General features: G+C 36.4%; 1 pseudogene; it reads right to left on the bottom strand.

The window, feature by feature from the left end:
- Positions 1-797: 797 nt before the first annotated feature.
- On the bottom strand, positions 798-8,122 carry LOC148880119 (uncharacterized; annotated as a pseudogene).
- Positions 8,123-26,681: the final 18,559 nt, after the last annotated feature.

The raw sequence follows: 26,681 nt of genomic DNA, 5'->3' as shown, positions 1-26,681 counted from the left end.
GTTTTTTTGTTATATTTTCCTTTTTCTTTCTCCTTCTTCCATTCTTTCTTGATGTATTTCAGCTTGTAAAATTTTAGTTCAGCAATCAAATTCTTTTTTATTCATTCGAATGGTTATGAATTGTATTTGAAGTTTTTTTAATAGGGATTAAATTATAGATTAATTTGGCCAATTAACCTTCAAAACTCAGATCTGAGATTGCAAGATCTGAATTGCTTGAAAGAGAATTCAGATATGCAAATTTCAGATTGGCCGAATGGATCTAAAGCTTGGAATTCTTAAAATGCTTGAGAGAGACTCTAGGAATTCAGATCTACTATTCAAGAACTGAATTGAGTGCAAGGTTAGAGATAACTTGCACAATTCAGTTGGTGATCAATTCAGATTTGAATTGATGCCTTAGAAGTGTTTGAAGAAATGCATGCATGGGGATTAGATTCTTGTTAGAGATAGAAGAACCGTCACTCATGCATAGGATGAACATGCGCTTGAGAGAGGCTGCTCATGACCTTGGGGTTTCACTAAACCAAGGCTCAATCATGATTTATTCGAATGATCCAAATTGATAGATTGCTGAATTCTAAGATTGACATTTACTGCTTATTCTTCTAACCCAATTTAAAGGCAATTGGGCCAATAATTTAGATAGATTTTAGTTTAAAATTTTTAGCTTTTTGAATAAAGTTTTGATTTATTGTTTATCAGATAAGAAGTGCCCAATTTAGTATTGGTAATTGTTTCCTAAATCCTCGTGGGAACGATACTTCACTCACTACTTTATTACTTGAATGGCTAGTTCACTTGCTAGTGCCACAATGAGCCACACTAGCATCATCCAATCTGATGGCCCAATCTTTCCTCGCAGATGCTACAATCTTCTCTAGAATTCTTTTGAGCTCCCTATTAGCCAACTCCAATTGGCCACTAGTTTGAGGGTGATAAGGGGTAGCCAATTTAATTCCATATTTCTGCATTAACCATTCAAAGTGGGTGTTGTAGAAATGAGTTCCCCTATCACTAATTATAGCTCGAGGAGTACCAAATCGGGTGAAAAGCTTTTTCAAGAAATGTACTACCCTCCTAGAGTCATTTGTGGGTAAAGCCATGGCTTCCACCCATTTAGACACATAATCAACAACAACAAGGATATACTTATTCTCAAAAGAATTTGGGAAGGGCCCCATGAAATCTATAGCCTAGACATAAAAAAATTCCCAAATCAGGATATTAGAAAGGGGCATTTCATTCTGTCGGGAAATGTTACCCATTCTTTGACATTTGTTGCATGTGGACACATACCTATGGGTATCTTTGAATAATGTCAGCCAATAAAAACCTGATTGCAAGACCTTAGCTACGGTGTGGCTACCTTCGAAATGTCCTTCTGCTTCTCTATAATGGCAAAATTGGAGTACCGATTCCATCTCCTCCTCGGGGACACATCTCCTTATGATTTGATCTACACATAATTTGTACAAAAAGGGTTCCTCCCACAAATAGTATTTTATATCAGAAAAGAATTTCTTCTTCTATTGATATGAAAGGTTAGGAGGGATGACTTGTGCAGCAAGATAATTTGCAAAATCAGCATACCAAGGAGATGAATATTCCTGAATGGAGTACAGCTGCTCATCTGGAAATTCTTCTCGAATGTTGCTGGTTTTCTCTTCTTTTGAGCCTACCTTGTCCAACCGGGAGAGATGATCAGCAACCAGGTTGGCGGTACCCTTCATGTCTCGTATTTCAATGTCAAATTCTTGCAGTAAGCAAGTGCCTCAATGCCGAATGGTCTGTGTACACAATAACTTTGGACAAAATCAGATATGAATGAAACTTATCAAGTGCAAAGACTACCGCTAGTATCTCTTTTTCTGTTGTGATGTAATTTAGTTGTGCTCTATTCAAGGTTATGCTAGCATAGTAAATCGACTGAAAATGTTTGTTCACTCTTTGTCCTAAAACAACTCCTACGGCTGAATCACTCGCATCACACATTAGTTCAAATGGAAGTGTCCAATCTGGCGCTATCATGATGGGTGCATTGATCAACTTGTCTTTCAAAGTGTTGAATGCCTATAGGCATTTAGCTGAAAATTCAAAAGTCACTTCTTTCTGAAGCAAAGTAGACAATGGCTTGGCTATCTTTGAAAAATCCTTAATAAATCTTCTATAGAATCCAACATGCCCCAAGAAGCTTCTTACAGAATGGACAGATTATGGGGGTGGCAATTTCTCAATTGCATCCACTTTAGCTTTGTCAACTTCTATACCTTTCTATGAAATCTTATGTCCAAGCACTATACCTTCCTGCACCATAAAATCGCACTTTTCTCAGTTCAGCACTAGATGTGTCTCTTCACATCTCTTAAGCACCTGTTCCAAATTATTCAAGCATGCATCAAATGAAGAACCAAAAACTGAAAAATCATCCAGAAAAACCTCAATAAATTTTTCCACCATATCAGAAAATGTGGACATCATGCACCTTTGAAAGGATGGTGGGGCATTGCACAATCCGAATGGCATCCTTCGGTATGCAAAGGTACCATAAGGGCAAGTGAAAGTGGTATTTTCTTGGTCCTCTGGTGCAATTGGGATCTGATTGTACCCTGAATATCCATCCAAGAACTAATAATACTCATGCCCGACTAGCCTCTCTAACAATTGGTCCATGAATGGGAGAGGAAAGTGGTCTTTACGGGTGGCCTCATTTAATTTTCTATAGTCAATGCATACTCGCCACCAGTGACAGTTCTAGTCGGGATGAGTTCATTTTTTTCATTTGGGATAATGGTCATACCCCCTTTCTTGGGCATGACTTGTACGGGACTCACCCAAGAACTATTAGAGATAGGATAAATGATCCCAGCATCTAAGAGCTTAATGACTTCAGCCTTCACCACCTCTTTCATGTTTGGGTTTAGGCGTCTTTAAAGCTGAACCGAGGGCTTGTTGTCCTCTTCCATCAAAATTCTATGTGTGCATATTGATGGGTTAATGCCTTTGATGTCCTCTACCCTCCAAGCTAGTGCATTTTTGTGTTCCCACAACACTCTTAGCAATTTTTCTTTTTGCAATGGGTTCAAGGATGCAAAAATTTTTACAGGAAGAGTTGATGGTTCCTCAAGGAAAGCATACTCCAAGTTGGGTGATAATTGCTTCAGTTCAAGGGTGGGGGGTTCTTGAGATGATGGCTTACCTGTTGGTACAAGAGTTTTGCCTAAGTTTTCTAATTTGAGAAATCCCTTCCCTTTGAACTGAGGCTTATCACTCAAGTATGCCATCATGAGGTTTATTTCCTCATTTTCTCCTATTTCAACTTCTCCTTGTTGTAGGTAGGGTTCAAGAGGGTCAGCCGATCTATTCACCTAGAAGCAATCATTAACTGCATCATCAATAGCATCAATCATGTAACAAGAGTCATCACTAGAAGTTGCATGTTTCATGGCATCAGACATTTTAAAAATTATTTCCTCATCTTGTATCCTAAGGCTGAGTTGTCCTTGTTGGACATCAATCATTACCTTTCCGGTAGACAAGAAAGGTCTCCCTAGGATGAGAGGGACATCCACATCTTCTTGCATGTCCAATACAATGAAATCAACGGAAAAAATGAATTTATCTACTTTAACCAACACATCTTCTATGATCCCCCTAGGATGCTTAATGGACCTATCAGCCAATTGCAATGCAACTCTGGTGGGTTAGGGCTCTCCCAATCCCAATTTTTTGAAAACCGAGTATGGCATTAAATTTATGCTAGCTTCCAAATCACATAATGCTTTTTCAAATTTTAAACTGCCTATAGTGCAAGGGATAGTGAAACTCCCTAGATCTTTAATCTTTTAAAGCAGATTGTTAAGAAGGATTGTCGAGCATTCTTCATTTAGAGCAACCATAGCCACATCTCCCAATTTCCTTTTGTTTGCCAATAATTCCTTCAAAAATTTTGCATTGTGGGGCATCTGGGCTAAAGCATCAGCAAAAGGAATATTAATATGTAAACTTTTAAATATCTCAAGGAACTTACCGAATTCCTTTTCAAGCTTGTGTTGCTTCAGCCGATTAGGAAAGGGAGCTTGTGGCTGTTGGTGCATTTCTTGTTGTGGTTCAGATTGCTCCTTCTTCTGGTTCCTGGCTTTAAAGGTTGTATCTGCCTTGAGTTCAGCCCTTGCTTTCTTCTATACTTCTGGAAGCTCCTTACCACTTATTAAAGTGATAGCTTGCACTTGTTCTTGTGGATTCACCTCTGTATTGCTTGGTAGTGTGCCTGGTATCCTTGTTGAGACCAATTGTGCCAATTGCCCAACCTGACTTTCCAAGTTCTTTATTGAAGCCTCTTGGTTTTGAAACCTAGTTTCAGCACTGGCTATGAACTTAGTCATCAACTCCTCTAGGTTAGAATTTTGTTCTGGATGATGAAAATTTTGGTGGAAGGGCTTCGATGCATGCTGATTCTGCCATGATTGGTTCGGGTGTCCTTTCCATCCCGGTTAAAAGGCATGATGGTACTGATATCTTTGCTACCTAGGAAGGTTGCCTACAATGTCAACCTGTTCTGTAGACTGCCTAAACTGATTGCCAACTTGGCATTCAGTACTGATGTGGCCTTCCCCACACAAATCACATGTCACAGGCTGCACATGCATGGCTGCCATCTGCATCTCGTCTAATTTCTTGCTGAGTGCACCAATTTGAGCAGATAGAGCCGTGTATGAGTCAACATTATGAAGACCATGCTACTTTTTTACTTGTGTTCTTTCTGAATGTCATTGGTAATTATTGTCTGCCATCTCCTCTATGAGTGCATGGGCCACTTCAAGGGTTTTATTATTGATGGAGCCCCCGGATGCTGCATCTAGGATGGTCTTATTTGAATCAGTTAGACCATTGTAAAAGGTCTGTACTTGCAGCCATATCGGAAGGCCATGATGAGGAACCTTCCCCAGCAGCTCCTTATAATGTTCCCATGACATAGAGAGATTCTCCCTCTTGTTGGAAGAAAGTGGTAATGTCATTTCTCATTTTTGCTATTTTCAAGGGAGGGAAGTATTTAGAAAGGAATCAGTAGCCATCTCAACCCAAGTGGCTATAAATCCGGCTGGTAATGAATTTAGCCAAGCCTTGGCCTTATCTTTCAATGAGAATGGGAATAACCTCAGCCTTACACCATCATCACTTACCCCATTATGCTTGAAGGTGTCGCAAATTTCCAAGAAATTGGCTATATGGGAATTTGGATCTTTGTGAGCCATACCACAAAATTGAACTGTGTTTTGAATCATTTGAATTATGGCTGGCTTGATTTCAAAGTTATTAGCAGCAATGGCCGGTCTTATAATGCTTGAAGCAGCCCTAGTTAGGGTGGGCTTGGTATAGTCCATCATGGTTCTAGGTTCAGCCATCTCTTCTATTTCCGGTTTGACTTGTCTAGTAGCTCTTAGGCGGATACGGAGAATCCTTTCAATCTCTGCATCGTAAAGAATTTTCTCTAGTTCAGGTCTGCTTGTCATAAACTGTAGAAGTCAAAGCAATAAAAATACTAGTATACACAAAAGAATATGAATAATTTAACCAATCAATGATCGTACTCTAACTGAATTGTACAAGGCAACTATTTAGAATACAAAATTCTAATCCTAATATCAATAAGTAGATCTGAAATCTACTGCAACCAGATCTGAAATAGGACTGGAATCAAGAGCTTTAAGTTTCTTCTTTAAGTTTCAACTTGTATGTCTTGCATGAAGCCATTAATTACAGGGACCTAAAATCAGATCTGAAATCTTAGCTACTGAGAATAGTCATGTTCATATCTGAGTTCATACTGCTAACCTTATTGAGTACAGATGTTGTGCATGGTTTTTACACATTCAGATCTGAAATTTATGAGGGTACATTCATAAATCATTTACACATTAAGATCTGAAATCTTAAATTTCAGCAGCTACTACAATTTACAAATTTCTTTCTCCTTGTACCAATCTATTCTTATTTATGAAATCAGTAGTTACTGAAGCTATACTATTGCCATTCAATGTACAAGTCTGAAATCAGTAGCTAGAACAACTGTGTTCAGGTCTGAGATATGATTTCAGCAGTGAGAGTGAGTGTATACAGATCTGAAATTAGTGGTTATACTATGCATGGTAGCAAAGTTCCAAATCTGTATATACCGAAATCAGGTCTGTCATAATTTGTTTTCAATTCTAATTTAATAAGACCTGCCAAATCTTTGAATTGAAGTAGGTTTTAGAGGTGAATACAGATCTGAAACTCAGCAAGTTATAACAAATATGATTTGGTATGTGCTCAGATCTGTTGGCAGAAGTGATAGGTAAGGTAATCAGATCCGAATCACCTTATTTTCATAAGATATGCAGACCAAAAAGAGCAGAAGCTATAGCAATAATGAGTTCAGATCTGATCTCTGATTTCAAAAGTAACAAGTAAAGTAATCAGATCTAAACTGCACTCTTTTGAGTAGCAGCTACTCAATCTGAAACCAGTGGTTATTGTGAGGTTTTACAGATCTGAAAGTGTATACAGATCTGAAATCAGCAAGAAGTGCAAGTGCATACAGATCTGAAATCAATGGTTATGCATGGTAGCAAAGTTTTAGGTCTGTTCTAACTTGCTTCCCATATGACCTGCTAGATCTCTGAATTGATGTGGGTTTCAGATCTGAAATCATGCTGAATACAGGTCTGATTTCAGATATGAAACTCAGAATTGAAAGCACCAGGTTAGAACAAAAATGCTTCATTATGTGTTCAGATCTGGATGCAAAAGTGATAAGTAGTGTGATCAGATCTGAACCACAAAATATGTAAGCAATTATAGCAATAAGTTCAGGTCTGAACTCTATAAGTCATAGTTAATGCAATCAGAACTGTACTAGCCGCCTATGCATCATTCAGCCATACATTGATATAATTTTTTTTGTGTGTGTGAGTTCAGATCTGATTGCTGAATTCAGAAATGACAAGTATAAGTAATCAGATCTGCACTCTTTTGATGTTTATACATTTTTTTTTTCTTTTGAGATCATAGAACCAGAAATTTACTACATTAACTAAACTGAAACTGAAATCAAAGATGAGGCAATCAAGCATTAAGAAAGAAAATCGGCTCCATCAATGAAAACTATTGCATTCAAATCTGAAATCTAAGATGCACAATTGGAAATCAGCAATGAATACAAAGCTACAAATCAGATTAACAATGGCCAATGGTTCCTAATATTGTTACAATAAATCCTTGGCAGTGGCGCTAAAAACATGGTGGTTCATTGTGACAATAGCAAGTGCACTAGCCGCTCAAGTAATAAAGAGATGAGTAGAGTATCATTCCCACAAGGATTTAGGCAGCAACTACTAATACTAAACCAGCCAGCTCTTATCTGATTAACCAAATACTACAGTTTATTCAAATATGAAATTCTAAACTACAAACTACCTAATAGGCATTGGTTCAACACCTTGCATTCCAGTTGAGAGAATAGGCTAAAATTGCAAATTCATGATTCAGCAATCAGTCCTCTTAGATCATTCAAATAGAGTATGATTCAGCCTTGGTTTTGTGAAACCCCAAGGAAATAAACACCCACTTTCAAGTGCATGTTCATCCTATGCATGAATGATGATTCTTATATCTCTATCAAGAATCTAATCATTCATGCATGCATTAGATCAAACAATTCAAGGGCATCAATTCAAATTGAATTGATCACCAACTGAATTGTGCAAGTTATCTCTAACCTTGCATTCAATTCAGTTATTGAGTAACATATTCGAATTTCTAGAGTTTCTCTCAAGCACTCCAGAAATTCCAAGAGGTTAGAACAGATCGGCCAAGTTGAATAATGAATGTCAGAATTCTTTCTCAAGCAATTCAGACATTACAAATATCAGATCTGAAATTTCAGATCTGGATTTGTAAGAGAACAATTTGGCCCATCAGTTCTACAATCAATTCTCTTAATCAAGAAACATCAAAGTTGGATCTAATCCATTCGAATGATTCAAGAAAACTTAATTACGTAATTTGAATTTACCTTCAAACTCACCTTCTTCTCTCTTGGATACTTGGATCTCCCCACCTCCTTCTTCTTCTTGCGCATAGCTCTCTCTTCTCCTCTTCTTGAATTTCGAACCCAAGGGACTAGAGAGTCTTGAACTTAGGTAATTGAACACCTTCTCCCTTCAAGAGACCTCCTTAAATAGGCTTTCATGGAGTCTAGAGGCCTCTCTTGAAGCTTCTAGAATTGGTTGCCCTTCTCTCCTCTTGAACCTTCTAGAGTGCTATCCCCTTTCTTCTCTTGAAGCCTCTAGAAGTTGCCGCCCCTAGCTCCCTTTGGGTTGCAACTTAGCTGAACTTTGAGCTATTTTGGGCTGCAATCTAGGCTACATTTGAGCTGAAATGGGCCTCCTCTTTGCTGGGCCGAATTTAGCTTTCTTGCTAGGCTCTCTCTTTGGGTTCTCCCAAAGAGTGTAGCATGGGCTACATGGGCCGAGTGATCCTTTATTGCTCTCTTGGCTGGGCTGGGCTAAATTAATTTATTTTTGGCTCTTTTCTTGTTTTATGCCTTCTTTTTCTTGAATTAGTTTCCTTGAAATATTTCTTGAAATTAAACTAAAAATGGGGTGAAACTAAAAAAAAACATCATAAAATCATGCATAAAACTTCATAAATTGTAGGTAAACCATGTACTCATCAGTAACTAACTGCTGATTTTACTAGGATTAGCTTGAGAATCAGTTTGACATTTACAAAAACAAAAGAATAACACCACCTTTTGGATCTGTTTGGATTGAAAGGCTGTAGGAATAAAGAAAACAAACTTAGCTTGTCAAACTATAAAAACAAGACTTAGGCAGGTTGACTCCATGGTTCTTATGTGTCTCTTGCCCAAATTATGACTAGTATTTCCAAATATTTTTCAACTAGAATATGATGAAGGCATGATATGTTAGATATTGGCTTGTAGAATTATGTGGCTGAAAATTTCCTAATTTAACACCCATGCCCTGTCTCCCTTTAAGGCCACCTACTTCAATCATATGATGAAGCTGCATGCAATCAATATCAAAATATTAGAGGTAAACTATTGGTCTTATGACACCTATAAGTCTGACTTAATATTAGACTCAACATTTTGTACCTGCACCCAAATTCTTCATAAACAGATGCTTGGAACTCAAAGCTTTTCTTGCTTGTCTGCAACCTCATTTTGGTTTTAAATCTTTCCAAAGCCAATGCAAATAGAGTAACAACCTTGATACCTTTGAAAAAGAAATGCATAAGAAATTAGACCACTTTATAAATTTACACGACAAAATATGATGTTGTAAGATCTTACATGGGTATTAAAGGATTTGGGTTTTCCATCAGAAAATCATGAACCTTGTGAAGTGAAAATTGAAAATTATTTATTAACCATGGGCTTGGGCCTATTTTATTTGTGCAGAATCATTCGATCATTTCGGGTATGCTACTAGGATGTTTGGTAGTTTTTTGTATTAAACCTTTGATAGTTGTGGATGGGTTGGGGCTTATTATGAGCACTCATGCATTAGTGCTTGTTTCGAATATTTGGGAAAGACTGAAAGCAATTATGGAACCTTGGAGTAGGCCCAAAAACTTCTAAGAAGGAACTTATGTTTCGAAGCTCGAAGAACATTCAAAAAATACTAATAAAATATTAAGAGTATAAGTTCTGGCAAAAAGGATAACAAGTTAGTCCTAAAAAAGGTGCCTATGCAAAAAAAAAATATGTGTTAGACAGTGTATGCTCTTAGCTCCAATCAGATTGATGTACATTTTGTCATTTATTGTAAATGAATAAAGTGCATAATTGATTCATGTGATTTGGTGTTTTTTGTGTAATACCCTTAAATTTGACACTTATGAGACTCGTGTTAGTTTAGAATCTTCATAGTCGTTGGATCAATCTAGGTAAATTTATCCTGCCAAGGCTGACACTGATGTACCGCCAAATTGGTTGGGGTGGCCTGTCTCAGCTGCTAGGGTGAGACCTAAGGTACATGTAGTGTCGGTTTTCTTGACACCCTAAACTGGACCAAATTCCAATATTACCCTGGACCTTAGAGATAGATGGGAAAAACTGGAGTGTTACACCTGACCCCTAGACTCGATTATGGTACTGCACTAGGTGTCAGATTGGGCTGTCTTTGATATGCCAATCAGTGAGATCCTTAGAGGGGGTCAAAACTTGGGTATGTTGGGACAGTCTAAGAATTCATCTAAGTGGGTGATCATAGTGATAGGATCAGCCCATTTGTTAGACAAAGTGAATGATCGGGGAATGCACTCTCTCTGATAGAAACCTAAACTACCGACAGTTGATTTCAAACGTTGGTATTTGGTTTTGCAAAATATATTTATATAGAGATATACATATATATTATGGTTTCAAAATGTTTGCAAAAGGTTTTAATTCCCAAAATCCATGTGAGTAGAGAGTGCAGCACTGTATCTTGCAGCCAAGGGAGAGGTCCTCTCTTGTCGGGCAGTGTTTGATCATTATGGACTGAGAGGTTAATTGTAAGACAATTGAGAGTAATACCTGATGGGCTAATCTTGCATCTGCCCATAGTCCTTGAGTTTTCATAAGGTGGCTGGACCCAAGGACCATTTATTGTAAGTGTTGGGCCCATTAAATGCCTATGGTGATGGACTTAGGGGTTCACTATCTCCTACAATGAATTCGGCCAGGCCTTGTAATAGAGGCTAGGTTGAACCCATGTGGCTGAAGTGAAGATCAATGTAAGGGTCCCATGCCATACAAAGATAGCCAATCGGGCAGCAGGTTAAGGAGTAAGTGAGTATATAAGCTTAATGGGCCTAAATCCCAATTCGAACTAAGCTTAATTTAGTTAATTAAAAGGGGCAATATCTGATTTATAATTTGATTAGGATTAGCTGAAGGATAAGATAAGTCTTATCCATTCAATAGTCCAAATCCAAATATCAAATTTGGATCAAGAAACTCTCTCCTAATTAGATTAGGAGGCTGATCCAAAGAAGAGTATAAATAGGGGGCGACTTCCTTAGTTTTAACACACAACAATCTACAGAGTTCTCCCTTGTTCTTACCGCCCCTACCCAGTTTGATCTCCACTTGTGAAAGTGATCAAGAAGTGTTCTTGATATTGCTTCTTGGTAGAAGAAGCAATCTTAAGTCATGCTCACCAACCCTTATTCGCTTCTTACAGAAGAGTCTTGTTTCTTGCTGAAGAGCCATTTTGTTGATCTTGCTTCAACACGCGCTATGCCATCTTCAATGGAAGCGGGTTTTGGTTTTCTCCTTGGGAATGAACACCTTCAATGGGAATTACTACTACTTTGTATCAGGTATATCCCTCACTTCCTATTGATTTCAGATCTGGTCCGATTTTGTTTCAAGAATGATCGTTGAAAATGCAGTTTTCTAAAATAGGGAATGCGATTCCCAGATGGGAGAGAGAGAAATTTTTGAAATTTTGCCCAACCTTCCTATAGGGTTCGGCCATCCATATGATGGATCTCTCATCCCTTTAATGGTATCATAGCCATGTTCACATTCTATTTATGTTTCTTGAATTTTGGGTTGTTCGTATGGAGGAGATCGAAATCTTCCTGCGGCGCAAGAAATCTACTCATCTGCATTTTCTATTCATTCTTGGTCTGTAATTATTTTTTTTAATTTTAGACGGAATGTATAGGAATTTGTTTCTAATGTAATATTAATAAAAAAAATTAGGTTTTCTATTTTATTTCATTGAAGAAAAAGTTGGTTTGCGTGGAGGAGAGGATTTGCACAGATAAGAAATCTATGATCTGCGATTTGCACAAATTGAAACTACAAGCAACAACTAATCTTTTCTTGTAGGTTTGGATCCACACAAATAGTCCACTGATGTGTTTTTTTGGCTTATTTTGATTGTCATTTATCAGCTGTATTTAACTTTCAGATCATCTTCTTGAATTGAATCTTGAATTAAACATCAAACCCTAGACCTATTCGAACCAGATTGGACCAAACTGGTTGGACCAAATCTGTAGTTCGATGGGGGCTGTTCTCAGCCCTAAAATTTCTTTCATGGGCCGAGGGATTGATGGTTAATTGCAAGATGCAATTCGGTCCACATCTGTAAAACCCAATTTTAATTTGTTAAAACTGTCTTAGCCCAATTCAATATAAAAGCTATATGGGTTAAATTGCTCTTTACAGTTCAGCCCATATACCTAGATAATATTAATTGGTAATATTATGGGTTTTAATTGTAGGTTTTATAGTTCTTTAATTGATTGGATCAATTATGGATTTCATGCATGTGATGTATGGATGTGTGATGTGCTACATACATGGGCCATAAGCACTTGGCTCATGCTGATTTGGTAGTAGTTCTTTCACACACCATGGCTGAATTCACATCATTGCCATGGTGTCCATAAGATCATTGGATGATCTCCCTGCATGATGGGCCCCACATCAACTTCCTCCCCAAGAGGAACCGTGCGGAACCCTAGTTATTTAAGGCCCATCTAAATCTGGCTTTATGAAAGTCAGTGGGAGCCCCTTTGGTTTGACCTAAATAAAACTAGGGTGTAATTATTCATTCCCTCCTGAAAATATAAGTGCATGTGATAGGGATATCCATATGATGAACTCTCTAAAGACCTTCCATCATTAGCATGAAAATGGGTCATTCAATAATGAGGAGATGCACTATAAAATTGGGCTATCCATTTGTTGTTGGATTTATTGGGTTGTTTAATAAGATGATAGGGGCATCATATACCGATATGGGAGGAGCCTATCCTAAAATGGAAGACTCTCTCTCACAGTACCTTGGCGTTCATGAATATGATGGGTAAACACTTATTGGACAGAAATGTTTAACCTAAAATGATAATGAACCTTGTCTAACAAAGGCTAAAGGGAAAGCTCATTAGATGAGTGGATATGATCCTTCATAGAAGGTGGTGGGGTTATGCAGTTAAAACAGTTGGCTTCATGCACTATAGGTGGTTTTCCACATTTTTAGAGACATAATTTCGTAGTCTTCGTCACTGAGATAGGAGAGAAATCTCAGAGATGGACAAATGGAAATGGAACATAGATTAAAATTCATATATATGTAGTAAACATGAATAAATTTAGGTTGTGGACTGATAGTCTGCTTTGCCTTTTGTTAGAAATGGTAAATGGACAATTTGCTAAGCTGTTGGACGATAACAAACTTAAGGGCCCAAATTATGTTGACTGATACCATAACCTTATGCTGGTATTAATGTTCAAGAAGTTGGACGAGGTTGCTAAGAACCCTACTCCAGATCGTCTGGGTGATAGGGCTTCTGAGGCACGTAGGAAAGAGTATCAAGAATGGGAAGATAAGAATTCTCTTGCCTGGTTCTACATCATAGTCTCCCTCGATAATCTGATACAGAGACAATTCGATCAGATCAAAGTGTCTAAGGATATCCTAGATAGTCTAAGGACCATGTGTGAAGAGTAGAATTATTCTACTCATCTGAAGGTCTTGAAGTTGTTCATGACCACTAAAACGACTGAGAGCCAGATGGTTCATGACCATTGTCTTAAGATGATGGATTATATCAATGAACTAGAGGCACTCAGGTTAGGGCTAGATCATGTCACCAAGGTTGATTCCATCCTAAATTCCTTGCCTTCCTCCTTCAATTAGTTTATCATGAATTATAACATGAATAAGCTAAATGTGCCTTCAGGAACTTAGCAATATGTTGTAGAGGGACGAAGAACCGATTAAGAAGAATAACCAATAGTCATGCTTGTTGAAGGTGGAAATTCAGGTAAGAAGAAAAGGAGGGCAAAGAAAAAGCCTTAGAAAAATAATAGCAGACTGAAAAAAGCAGAAGGACAAAGCATCATATTCCTGTCACTTTTGCAAATAGACCAGCCATTGGAAGAGGAACTGCCCTCAATATGTAGAGACTAAGAAGCAAGGTAATTTTGAATCTTTTATCATAGAGACCAATTTGTTGGTCACTTCTGCTTCCTGGTGTATTCACTATGGTGTAACTTAGTTCAAGATAAGTAGAAGACTGAGTGACAAAGAAGTAACACTCTACTTGGGGACTTCTACATCAATTATAGCTACAAGCACAAGAACTATAGAATTAGTTTTCAGAGAATGAACAATTGTACTTAAAGACTCTCTTTTCGTACCTAATTTAAGAAGAAATTTGATTTCTCTTTCAAAGTTGTGTTTGGATGGTTATTCTATCTTATTTAGTAATGTGATTACTATTAAATGGAATAACAAATTCCTCGCATATAAAGAACTTGAGAATGGTCTCTATGTTCTTCGTTCTTCTTTAGAAACCAACATTACCGAAACTATGTCAAAAATAATCCTCAAGAAGAGAACTCATGATACAGTTAATCCCACGTGCCTGTGGCATTACCGACTTGACCATATTAATATAGATCGTATTACAAGATTGGTAAAGGATGGTCCTTTGGATTTTCTAATTGTAGAAAATCTTCTAACCTGTGAGCGTTGCCTTCAGGGTAAGATAACAAAGTGGCCATTTATGTGAAAGCCTAAAAGATCAACAAACACACTAAACCTTATACATACTAATGTATGTGGTCCCATGAATGTTAGGACATATAACCAACACATTTATTTCATAACATTTACTGATAATTATTCACGTTATGGTTACATGTACCTAATGAGACATAGTCTGAATCCTTTGAAAAGTTCAAAGATTTCAGACAAGAAGTCGAGAAACAGTTAGGGAGATAAATTAAGACCCTTTAATCAGACCGAGGCGGCGAGTATCTCTCTAAGGAATTCAGGGACTAGTTAAAGGATAATAGGATTGTATCACAACTGCCTCCGCCTATTACACCACAATTAAACGGTGTGTCGGAGAGGAGAAATCATACTCTATTAGATATGGTTCATTCACTTATTGTCCACTCAGAGTTATCCACATCCTTTTGGGGTTTCGCATTAGAGACTACAATTTATGTGCTAAACCGGGTTTCGACCAAATCCGTTCCTAAGACTCCATATGAGTTATGGACTGGTAAGAAACCAAGTGTGAGATAGTTGAAGATTTGGGGTTGTCCAGCAAATGCTAAAAGAACTAGTACTGACGAATTGGAATCCAAGACCAGTCGTTGGCTATTTGTAGGTTACTTGTTCTATGATCAAAAAGAGCAAAATGTGTTTTGCGGTCGAAATGCCCACTTCCTAGAGGAAGATTACATCTTGGATAATCTTCACCTGGAAGTTGTTCTTGATGAGAAGAGCCCATAGGTAGTGGGAGATATCCCACCAGCTCCAAAAGATAACCAACCTAGAAGATCTAACCGGGTTTCAAGGCCTCCAATTTGTTATGGCTATGACCAAGAAAGTTAATTGGTGGAATCCACAACTAATGACGAGGATCTTATGACTTATTCGAAAACTATGTTGGACATAAATTCCTTCAAGTGGGTAAATGACATGAGTGCTGAGATGGATTCAATGGAGACCAGTGGAGTTTGAACTCTAGTAGATCCACCCCCTGGGGTAAAAGCAATTGGTTGCAAATGGATCTATAAGAGGAAGAAGGGCCTCGATGGTAAGGTTGAGACCTACAAGGCTCATCTTGTGGTGAAAGGGTATACTCAGAAAGAGGGAATCGACTATGAGAAAACCTTTTCACCTATGGCCATGCTTAAATCCATTAGGATTCTGCTAGCTGTAACAACATACCATGACTATGAGATTTGGCAAATGGATGTCGAAACTGCATTCTTGAATGGAGATCTTACTGAAGATATCTATATGCAGCAACCGTAAGGTTCCATAGTTGTAGGTTAGAAACACATGGTATGTAAACTCAACCGATCCATATATTGATTTAAGCAAGATTCTAGGAGTTGGAACATTTAGTTTGAATCTACCGTCAAACAGTTTGATTTTGAGCAAAATCTGGATGAGCCCTGTGTTTACAAGAAGATAGTGGGAGATAAGGTTACGTTCTTGGTTCTGTATGTAGATGGCATTCTACTCATTAGGATATAACATAGGAATGTTAATTACGGTGAAAGTATGGCTTTTATAGCAATTCTCCATGAAAGATCTTAGAGAAGCCTCCTACATATTGGGTCTTCGACTCTATAGAGATAGATCGAAGAGAATAATGGGATTATCCCAGTTTGCTTACATTGACAAGATTGTCAAAAAATACAGCATGGAGAACTCCAAGAAAGGAAATGTTCATTTCAGATATGAGTCACTTTCTCCAAGGGTATGTTTCTTAAGACTCCCAAAGAGATTGAGAGCATGAAAGAGATTCCCTATGCCTCAGCCATATGGAGTATCATGCATGCCATATTGTACACTCGTCTTGACATTGCTCAGGCAGTGAGTGTGATAAGTAGATACCAATCTAACATAGGGCAGGAGCATTGGACCGTTGTGAAAAATATACTAAAATACCTTCAAAGGACAAAAGAGTTTTGTCTAGTATTCGATGATAGTTCACTACAGATCCAGGGGTATACTAATGCCAATTTCTAATCAGATCCAGATGATAGAAAGTCTACATCTGGTTATATCTTCATGATGGGATAGTGTGTTGTTAGATAGAAAAGTAGCAAATAGGGGTCCACAACATATTCCATAATTGAGGCCGAGTACATTGCCGCAAGTGAATCTGCCAAGGAAGCCATTTGGACGAAATAGTTCATTTAGGAATTAGGAGTAGTTCCATCCAGCACATCACCCATTCCACTGTTGTGTGACAACACTGGAGCCATTGCTCAGGGTAAGGAGCCACGAGCCCACTCAAAGTCAAAGCATATTGGGAGGAAATACCATGTACTATGGGAGATAGTTGGAAGAGGGAACGTCCTGATTTAGAAGGTAGCATCAGCAAAAAATGTAGTAGACCCATTAACTAAGACACTGACATAGAAAGTGTTTAAGAAACACGTGGACAGTATGGGACTCCAGCTTGTACCTGATTGGACCTAAGTGCAAGTTGGAGTTGTTAGATAGTGTATGCCCTTAGCTCCAATCAGATTGATGTACATTATGTCATTTAATGTAAATGAATAAAATGCATAATTGATTCATGTGATTTGGTGTGTTTCTGTGTAATACCCCTAAATTGGACACTTATGAGACTCGTGTTAGTTTAGAATCTTTACAGTCATTGGGTCAATCTAGGGAGATTTATCCTGCCAAGGCTGACACGGATGTGTCACTAAATTGGTTGGGTGGCTTGTCTTAGCTGCCAGGGTGAGACCTGAGGTACATGTAGTGTGGGTTTCTTAGAATGTTACACCTGACCCCTAGACTTGATTATGGTACTGCACTAGGTGCCAGATTGAGCTGTTTTTGATTTGCCAATCAGTGAGATCCTTAGAGGGGGTCAAAACCTAAGTATGTTGGGACAGTCCAAGAATTCAGCTGAGTGGGTGATCATAGTGACAAGATCAATCCCTTTGTCAGACAAAGTGAAAGATCAGGGAATGCACTCTCTCTGATGGAAACCTAAATTGCTAGCAGTTAATTTCAAATGTTGAGATTTTTTTTGCAAAATATTTTTATACACACACACACACACACACACACATATATATCAATATGTTTGCAAAAGGTTTTAATTATCGGGAACAATGTGAGTAGAGAGTGCAGCACTGTACATTGCAGAAAAGGGAGAGGTCCTCTCTTGTGGGGCGTGTTTGATTATTATGGATGAGAGGTTAAGTGTAAGACCATTGAGGGTAATACCTGATGGGATAATCTTGCATCTACCCACAATCCTTGGGTTTTCATAAGGTGGTTGGACCCAATGACCATTTAGTATAAGTGTTGGGCCCATTAAAAGCCCATGGTGGTGGACTTAGGGGTTCACTCTCTCCTACTGTGAATTCAGGCAAGCCTTGTAATAGAGGCTAGGCTGAACCCATGTGGTTGATGTGTAGATCGATGTAAGGGTTCCACGCTATACAAAGAGAGCCAATTGGATAGTAGGTTAAGGAGTAATTGAGCACATAAGCTTAATGGGCCTAAAGCCCAATTTGAATTGGGCTTAAGTTAGTTAATTAAAAGGGGCACGATTTGATTTATAATCTGAGTAGGATTAGCTAAAGGATAAGATAAGTTTTATCCATTCAACAGTCCAGATGCAAATATCAGATTTGGATCAAGAAACTCTTTCCTAATTAGATTAGGAGGCTGATCCAAAGAAGACTATAAATAGGGGGTGAATTCCTCAGTTTTAACTTAATAATCTACAGAGTTCTCCCTTGTTCTTCCGCCCCTACCTAGTTCAATCTCCACTTGTGGAAGTGATCAAGTGTTCTTGATATTGCTTCTTGTAGAAGAAGCAATCTAAAGTCGTGCTAACCAACCCTTGTTCAATTCTGACTGAAGAATCCTGGTTCTTGCTGAAGAGCCATCCTGTTGATCCTGTTTCAACACACACTGTGTCATCTTCATTGGAAGTAGGTTTTGGTTTTCTCCTTGGGTATGAACACCTTCACTGGGAGTTACTATTATTTCGTATCAGGTATATCCCTCACTTCCTATTGGTTTCAGATCTGGTCTGATTTTGTTTCAAGAATGATCATTGAAAATGTTGTTTTCTAAAATAGGGAATGCGATTCCCAAATGGGAAAGAGAAATTTTTGAAATTTTGCTTAACCTTCCTGTAGGGTTCGGCCATCCATATGATGAATCTCTCATCCCTTCAAAATGTTAATATGAAAATTGGCATCCTAACAAGTTTGAGTGAATGGAAATCTCACGAATGTATTTAATCTTTGAGCAGGTTTGTGTGGTGAGAGATTATCAATGATGAATTGTTGAAGTTGGTGAAAATTGTTGTGGATTTCTAAATTTGAGAGTTTTAAGCAATATTTTTGAACCATCGTTAACCTAGATAGTTGGACTATTCGGCCTGGGAACCATCCAGGTAATCGGTTTTTTTTTACCCTAAACCTGATCACTGGCCAAAAATTGTTGAATTGGTCAATAACCCATTGACCCAAGCAGTCGAACCATCGACTTATTTGATTTTTTTGGTTATTTTTATTTTTAATTTTTAAATTTTTTATTAGAATGGGTCATTCATTTGAACTAGACAATCAAACCATTAACCTAGAAACTAGTGGCTAGAACGATTCTAATTCTGGATCGGTTTTTAAAATATTGGTTTCAATTTTAATAGTTTGGCTAAGCAAAATCAGAAGAACATTATTAGAGGTCAAATAATGTATTTTAGACATAATATTTGGTGTAGGAGCATGTTTTGATTTTCACTATGTCAAGCAATAATTTTAGGGTTAATTACTTAGATATATTCATATATCTTGTGGTTTAATTCGCTAAAATAATTAAATATGTCATATTAATTAATATTGTTTCTATAATACGAATGTTTTTATTAATTTTGTTTATATTTTCTATTATTTTTGAAGAAATGAGAGATCCATCGTATGGACGCCCAATTCTTGTAGAATAAAGGGGCGAATTTCAAAAATTTTTTTCTCCCTTCAACTGGGAATCGCATCCCCTATTTAGAAAATCATATTTTCAAGGATCAATCTTGAACCATAAACTGATCAGATCTGAACCAAAAGGAATAGGAGAGGATTATACCTAATACGGAGAAAATAATATCTCCCAATGAAGGTATTCATGCCCAAGGAAAGATCCAAAGACTGCTCCCACTGAAGATAGCGCAGTGTAGGATGGAGCAGAATCAGTAGTGTTCTTCTCCAAAAACTCTATCCTTCGCAAGAAACAACAGGATGGCACCTGAGCACAGCTTCCAATCAATTATTTCACAAAGAATTGTTGTCAAGATCAAATCTTGACTTCTCCCACAGAGTTGGAGATCGAACTGGATGTCTGGCGGCTGCAGGAAGGAGGCAGCAGGAAAGATTTTCGCAGGGATTGCAGAAATCTTTCTTCTGTGATTTCAACTCCGAAGAGGATGTGAGTATGTCTTCTCTAAAGGCTGTCGCCCCCTCCTTCTTTGTAACCCCAAAGGATCAGCTCCTAATCCAATTAGGAGTTGTTGATCCAAATCTTTTATTTGGATTAAAACATCTCTTTAAGTGATAAGGATAAGCCCTTATCTTATCTACATATTGGATCAACCTTATCCTAATCTTATTACAAGGTTTCCTGATCCAAATCACATTTAGATCTAGACTCTCTGAGTGGATAGTGTTAAGGCCCTATCCTATCTGCTGATCCATCTCAGAATTCGCCCATATTTAACTTATTAAATAAGTCCAGTTCGAAATGGGATTTAGGCCCATTAAGCTTATGTGCTCACTTAACCTTCCTAACTGTTGCCCAGTTGGGCTTCCTTGTATGGCGTGGGACCCAAGCTTTGATCTACACATCAGCCACATGGGTTCAGCCCAGCCTTTGTTACAAGGCCTGGCCGAATACACTGCTATGGACAGTGCATCCCCTGAAACCCATCAAATGGGCTCTATGGGCCCAACACTTACCCTAAGTGGTCCCTAGGCCAAGCCACCTTGTAACACCCAGGGACTGTGGGCAGATGCAAGATTAGCCCATCAGGTATTACCCTCAATGGTTTTACACTTCACCTCTCAACCCTTAATGATCAAACACTGTCCGACAAGAGATGACCTCTCCCTCGGCTGCAAGGAACAGTGTTGCACTCTCTGCTTATATGGATCCCAAGAATTAAAACCTTTTGCAAACAATTTAGAAACCATAATATATATACTTTTATATCTCATATTAAATATACTTTGAAAAACAAATCTCAACGATTGAAATCGGCTGCCGATAGTCTTGGTTTCCATTAGAGAGAGTGCATCTCCAATCATTACCTTTGTCCGACAAAGGGACTGATCCTGTCACTATGATCACCCACTCAGATGAATTCTCAGACTGTCCCAACATACCCAGGTTTTGACCCCTGCTAAGGATCTCATTGATTGGTACATCAAAGATAGCCCAATCCGACACCTAGTGTAGTATCATAATCAAGTCTTGGGGTCGGGTGTAACTTTCCAGTTTTGCCCATTAGTCTCCAAGGTCCAGGGCAATACTGGAAATCTGGTCCAGTTCAAAGATTTAATTAATCCTACACTGTATGTGCCTAGGGTCTCACCCTGGCAGCTGAGACAGGCCACCCCAACCAACTTGGTGGTACAACAGTGTCAACCTTAACAGGATAGGTCTCCCCAGACCGACCCACTGGTTGTGAATATTCTAAACTAACACGAGTCTCATTAAGTGTCCACTTTAAGGGAATTACACAGAAACATACCAAGGGAACATGAATCAAATATGCACTTTTATTCATTTACAATAAACTCATAAAGTACATCATTCTGATTGAAGCTAAGGGCATACAAAACTGTCTAACAATTTTATAATATCATAATATTTTAATCATTTTCACTATTGTTATCAAGGGAAAATTCTAGATTAATAAATTATAGTTTGGGCCTAGTATCACTTTATTCCCCAAACTTTAAAACGTGCCATCTGAACTTTAATAAATGTGACAACTTAGTACTTATTGAACGTTAACTAGTAATCAAGTTATGTATATCATGTGACGTTATGTACAACTTACCGCTTCTGAATTTGCAGTCTCTCAGGCTTTCTTATAACGGAGAAATATGGACAAGCCCATTGCAGATTTCTACCCACTACAGATCTATAAACAATCAAAATGTTAAATACCCCCGCTCTATGCACCAATCCCTACCATAAATTGGTATAAATTTTGAGCTGGCACCTACTCCAACTGTACTTTGGGCCTAAAAATTCTAACTCTGTGCTAAATCGTCATTCTCCCTTCTTATGATAATTTAATGGAATCTCTATCGCCTTTTCTCAATGGTTTTGATATCCAGAACCTCTATCCCATGTGTAAGCAATGCAAAAATGGTCAAGAAATAAGATGAGAAGCTCATATAACTAAGAACCCAAGTATATGTATAAGTAGAATGAAAACCAGGTCAGAAGACATGGGGCAATGTGACGAGATAGAAATGTAGGCTTTGATCTGGGAATCTGGGATTACATCAACCCCTATTTTTGATTCCTTAGCTTTGGGGTCTGCAGTTGAACTAACTAGGAATGAATCTCAAACATTAGGGGAGGCAAATGGGTGGGTTAGGTTGGCTTGGGTAAGGGTTGAATATCAACCCACCCATATTGACCCGCTAACCCACCATGGCCCATCCTCAATCCAACTTAAAAGGTCATAACCCAACCTAACCCTAACCCAACCTGACCCACCCATATTGACCCACTTGACCCATTATATTGACCATTAACCACCCTCACCCATACTAAGCCACCTACCCTCACTTATAAATACAAAAAAGGGTAAGGACACCCGTATACACAAAATAGAAAATTTTGAGAGAATAATCTCTCTCAAGACTGTCACATGACAAAAACAAGTCAGGTCAGCCCGTATACCTAAAAAATAAAAAATTGTATATAAATGCAGAAATTTGATGAAAATTTGCAGAAAATGCAAAAGAAAAACCAAAAAATTGTAGAAAATACAAAAAATAGGAAAAATTACGAAAAATACTAAAAAATTATAGAATATTCGAAACTTTTGTAGTAAATGCATGAAAAACACAAAAAATGCAAAAATTGTGCAAAAAAAACACCCAAAAATTGTAGAAAATGCAAAAAAATACTAGATAATTTTAGAAAATGTAGAAAAATACCAAAAATTTGTAAAAATGTAGACAGAAAATTTAAAAAATTTTTAAAAAAATTCAAAACTTTTATAAAAGTGCTTTCGCAAAAGTACTTTTAAAGTACTTCTATAAAAGTACTTTCATAAAAACACTTTTATGAGGTCACCAAGTAGTGGGTTGCACACTTAATTATACTTTCGGAGGCCATAACTTTGCACTCTGATATCCGATTGGGGTGATCCTTTTTTATTTTAGGTAACTTTTCAAGATCTATACGCTCAAAGGGCCTTAGGCATCTTGCCTTGCTATTTTCACAAAAGAAAACCCTTTCTTGGTCCCAAATTGCAAATTTTAATAATTTTTATAAATAAAAGTGGTTTAACTCGTTCGACCTTGACGATTGAACAGGTGGCCTGTGACCCAAAGGCAAAAGCAAGTCGGACTTCGGGTCAGATTTTAAAACATTGTTTATCATACTTATTATTATTATTTACTATGCCAAATATATGATATTAAAAATGTTCTTATTTTTTTTTAGTTTCTATATTTTGGCATTCTACATATTTTTGAATGTTACTATTTAATTGTGGCAACATGGATTGATCCATTTGACCCAAAATGGATTAATTTCTTACCACTACCTAGATGAAAACACTTTTTTTCCACGTAGTTTTTAAAAGTTTAAGTTTTATGTTGTTGGAATTATTAATTTATTATGTATGGATTTAATTATAGAATTTAATGATGAGAAGAAGTAAAAATGCCTTAAATATATGATTCAATGAAGGTGAATGCAAATTAATACCTTAAATGTTGGATTTAATGAGAGACAATTGAATGCATTGAGTATCTTAAAATTACCTCTTTTCAACTCATTAAATAGCAATATAGGTTACCTTATTTGCTATCATTTTTTATCAATAAATATAAATATAAAGGGGTAAATTTTGTCCTCAAAAAATTCCATAAATATTCTTGAGGCTATTGGTATTTTTTAAAGTAGTATAGATATAGTATCTATACTACTTAAAAAAGTACGAATGGCCTCAAGAATATTTATGGAATTTTCTAAGGACAATATTTACCCCTCTATATTTAAACTTAATGATAAAAAATTAGGGCAAATAGGGTAATTGGTTCTTGATATTAAATGAATTGAAAGGAGGTAATTTAAAGATATTCAATGCATTAAATCCGCTCTCATTAAATCCAACATTTAAGTTATTAACTTGCATTCATGTTCATTGAATCATATATTTATGTTATTTTTATTTCTTCTCATCTTTAATTTCTATTAATTAAATCCATACTTAAAAAATTAATAATTCCAATAACATAAAAGTTTATACCTTTAAAATCTACCTAGAAAAAATAGTGTTTTCATCTAAGTGGTGGTAAGAAATTAAATCATTTTGGGTCAAATGGGTTTATCCATGCTACAATGATTAAACAATAAAATTAAAAAATAGATAAAATAAAAAAATAAAAATTAAAAAAATTGGGAACATTTTTAACATACATATTAAACAATAATAAGTATGTTAAATAAGAAATGTTTCTATTAATGATGAAAATGGATTAATGTAAAATTTAAAACCAATTGGAAATAAAAATATTTTCCTATTCTCTCTCATTAAATCCTATATTTACAATAAAATTTTCTCATCATTAAATTCTTGTAGTTAAATCCACAATATTAATTTTAATAGTATAAAAATAAATATTTTGAAAAGTAATTTGAAAACAAAACCATTTTCTTCCCTCCCAGTGGTGGGCAAGCAATTTGAGCATTTGGGATCAAATGGACTAATAAATAATTCCATAATTAAATAATAAAAAATTAAAATAAATAACTATGAAATGTAAGAAGTATTTTTATTAATGATGAAAATGGAAAGCCAATTTCAAAATCTACCTAGAAATTAAACGATGTCATAGTCAAATAATAAAATTTTTAATAATAAAAAATGCAAAGAATCACAAAAATTAAAAAAAAAAAAGATAAGAGAAAATTTTGGGTACATATCTAATGTTATATATTTATAATAAATAAAATATTAGGTACATCTCTAATATTGTACATTCATTATATTGAACAAAAATAAGTTTTATACATAAGAAATAATTTTATCAATGATGAAAATATAATACAAAATTTAATGTCAACCTAGAAATCAAATAATTTTTATTTTTAGATGGTGGGTTAATGGCTTGAGTAAAATGATACCATAGACAAACCAAAATTCAGTGTGATAAGTAAAAAAATATTTTATATAATGCAAATGAAATATATGATTTAAAGGAAAAATTATAGTCAAAGTCAGTTGTACATTTAAAATTAGGTTGCAGGTTGGTCCAAAAACCAACCAAACTCTGAAAACTAGCTCCACATTTCAAGTTATAAAAACCCTCGCCATGTCATCAGAGGCTTATGTGGCTGTTGCCAACATGGGAATCTTATTCCATGTTGGACATAGCAAAAAACCTATATCGAAAATAGATTTTCAGCTTCTTTCCCACTCCCTCAGTCTCTCGATTTCCCTCCCTTCTCTTTCATTCCCACAGTCATCTCTTGATCTTCCTCTCCCTCTGTCTCTCCCACTCTCTCTACTTTGGTCTGTAGCCAAATCAAAACCTCTCTCTCTATTATTCTCCCTCAATCTTTCTCATTCTTCTCCCTTACTCTCCTTCTTGGTCAAAACCCTCAATCTCTATCATTCTCCAATTGGTGTAAATTTCATAACTAAGAGTTTCTTGTGAATTTTATCAAATTGGTGTAATAATTTTTGAATCATACCAAGTTGGTCTCAGGTTCTTTTATACGATCTGATTAATACCATATAAGTGTGTAAGAAAATAAGAAAATAAAAAAAAATGAGAGAGGGAGAAGGAGAGAAACTGAAAGAGAATGATGGAAATTAAGGGAGAATGAGAGATTGACCAAGAAAGAGAATGACCTAGGGCAATTTCAGTATAAGCTTTTTATTATGTCCAATATGGATTAAGAGTCCCATGTTGGCAATAGCCACATAACCCTCTGATGACATGGCGAGGATTTTTATAACTTGAAATGTAGAGTCGTTTGTTAGAGTTTTGTTGGTTTATGGACCAACTTGTAACCAAATTTTAAATGTATAGCCGGCTCCGACTATAATTTCCCTAATTTAAAACTAACCCAAAAGCAATGCTATTTCTTATCTAGATGGTGGGTCAATGTCTAACTTTTCAAAAAAAAATGCATTATGTCATAATTGAATAATAAATATTTAAGTTTATTTTTAATCATATTGTTACTTTTTTTAATTTTCAATTTCTATTTTAACTATGATATATCTAAAATTTAAGTAATTAATATGAAGAAAAATTTCTCACGTGCAACGCATGTGTTTAATTACTAGTATAGTATATAGTATATATATAAAACTAGTGTAAAAAGAAATAGCCAAAATTTTCCTATATATTTTGATAAAAGGGGTAAAAGTGGAAACAGGGTCTTTTGACGATAACCAATGAAGCATTCTCATTTTTATTAATGGGTGGTAGATAATAGATATGGTATAGATTCATAGGGGTTTGCTGATTGGTTAAGATTCACAAAAGTAGTGCATTCATGAATTATATTTTATGACTTTTCTCATGGTCATGAAAAAGTGCACATCAAATCTTTTTCAAAGTCCCTTATCAAATTTGTGTTGTAAGGGTTCAATTGTCACTTTTGGTAGAAATCCGGTGAAAAGATGGTTAAAAATTAGGGCAAACTATAAAAACCTCCCATGCTGGCAGTAGTTTTGACTTTTGAAAAAAAAAGAAAAAAAAAAAGAAAAGAAAAGTAAAGAAACCTCCCAATGTTGCACCACACAAAGTATGTCTATATTTAGAGTAGTGGGGTGGCGTGAAGGCCTCCGTATCCTTAGTTTTGTTGAGGAGAAAACTCCATCTCTAATTTGAGGTTAATAGG

The sequence above is a fragment of the Nelumbo lutea genome, chromosome 1, assembly GCF_056320005.1.
Source record: "Nelumbo lutea isolate HS-2025 chromosome 1, American lotus-T2T, whole genome shotgun sequence".
NCBI classification, from domain to species: Eukaryota; Viridiplantae; Streptophyta; class Magnoliopsida; order Proteales; family Nelumbonaceae; genus Nelumbo; species Nelumbo lutea.
The sequence above is the reverse complement of the archived record's forward strand: the minus strand, read 5'-3'. Positions and strand labels throughout refer to the sequence as shown.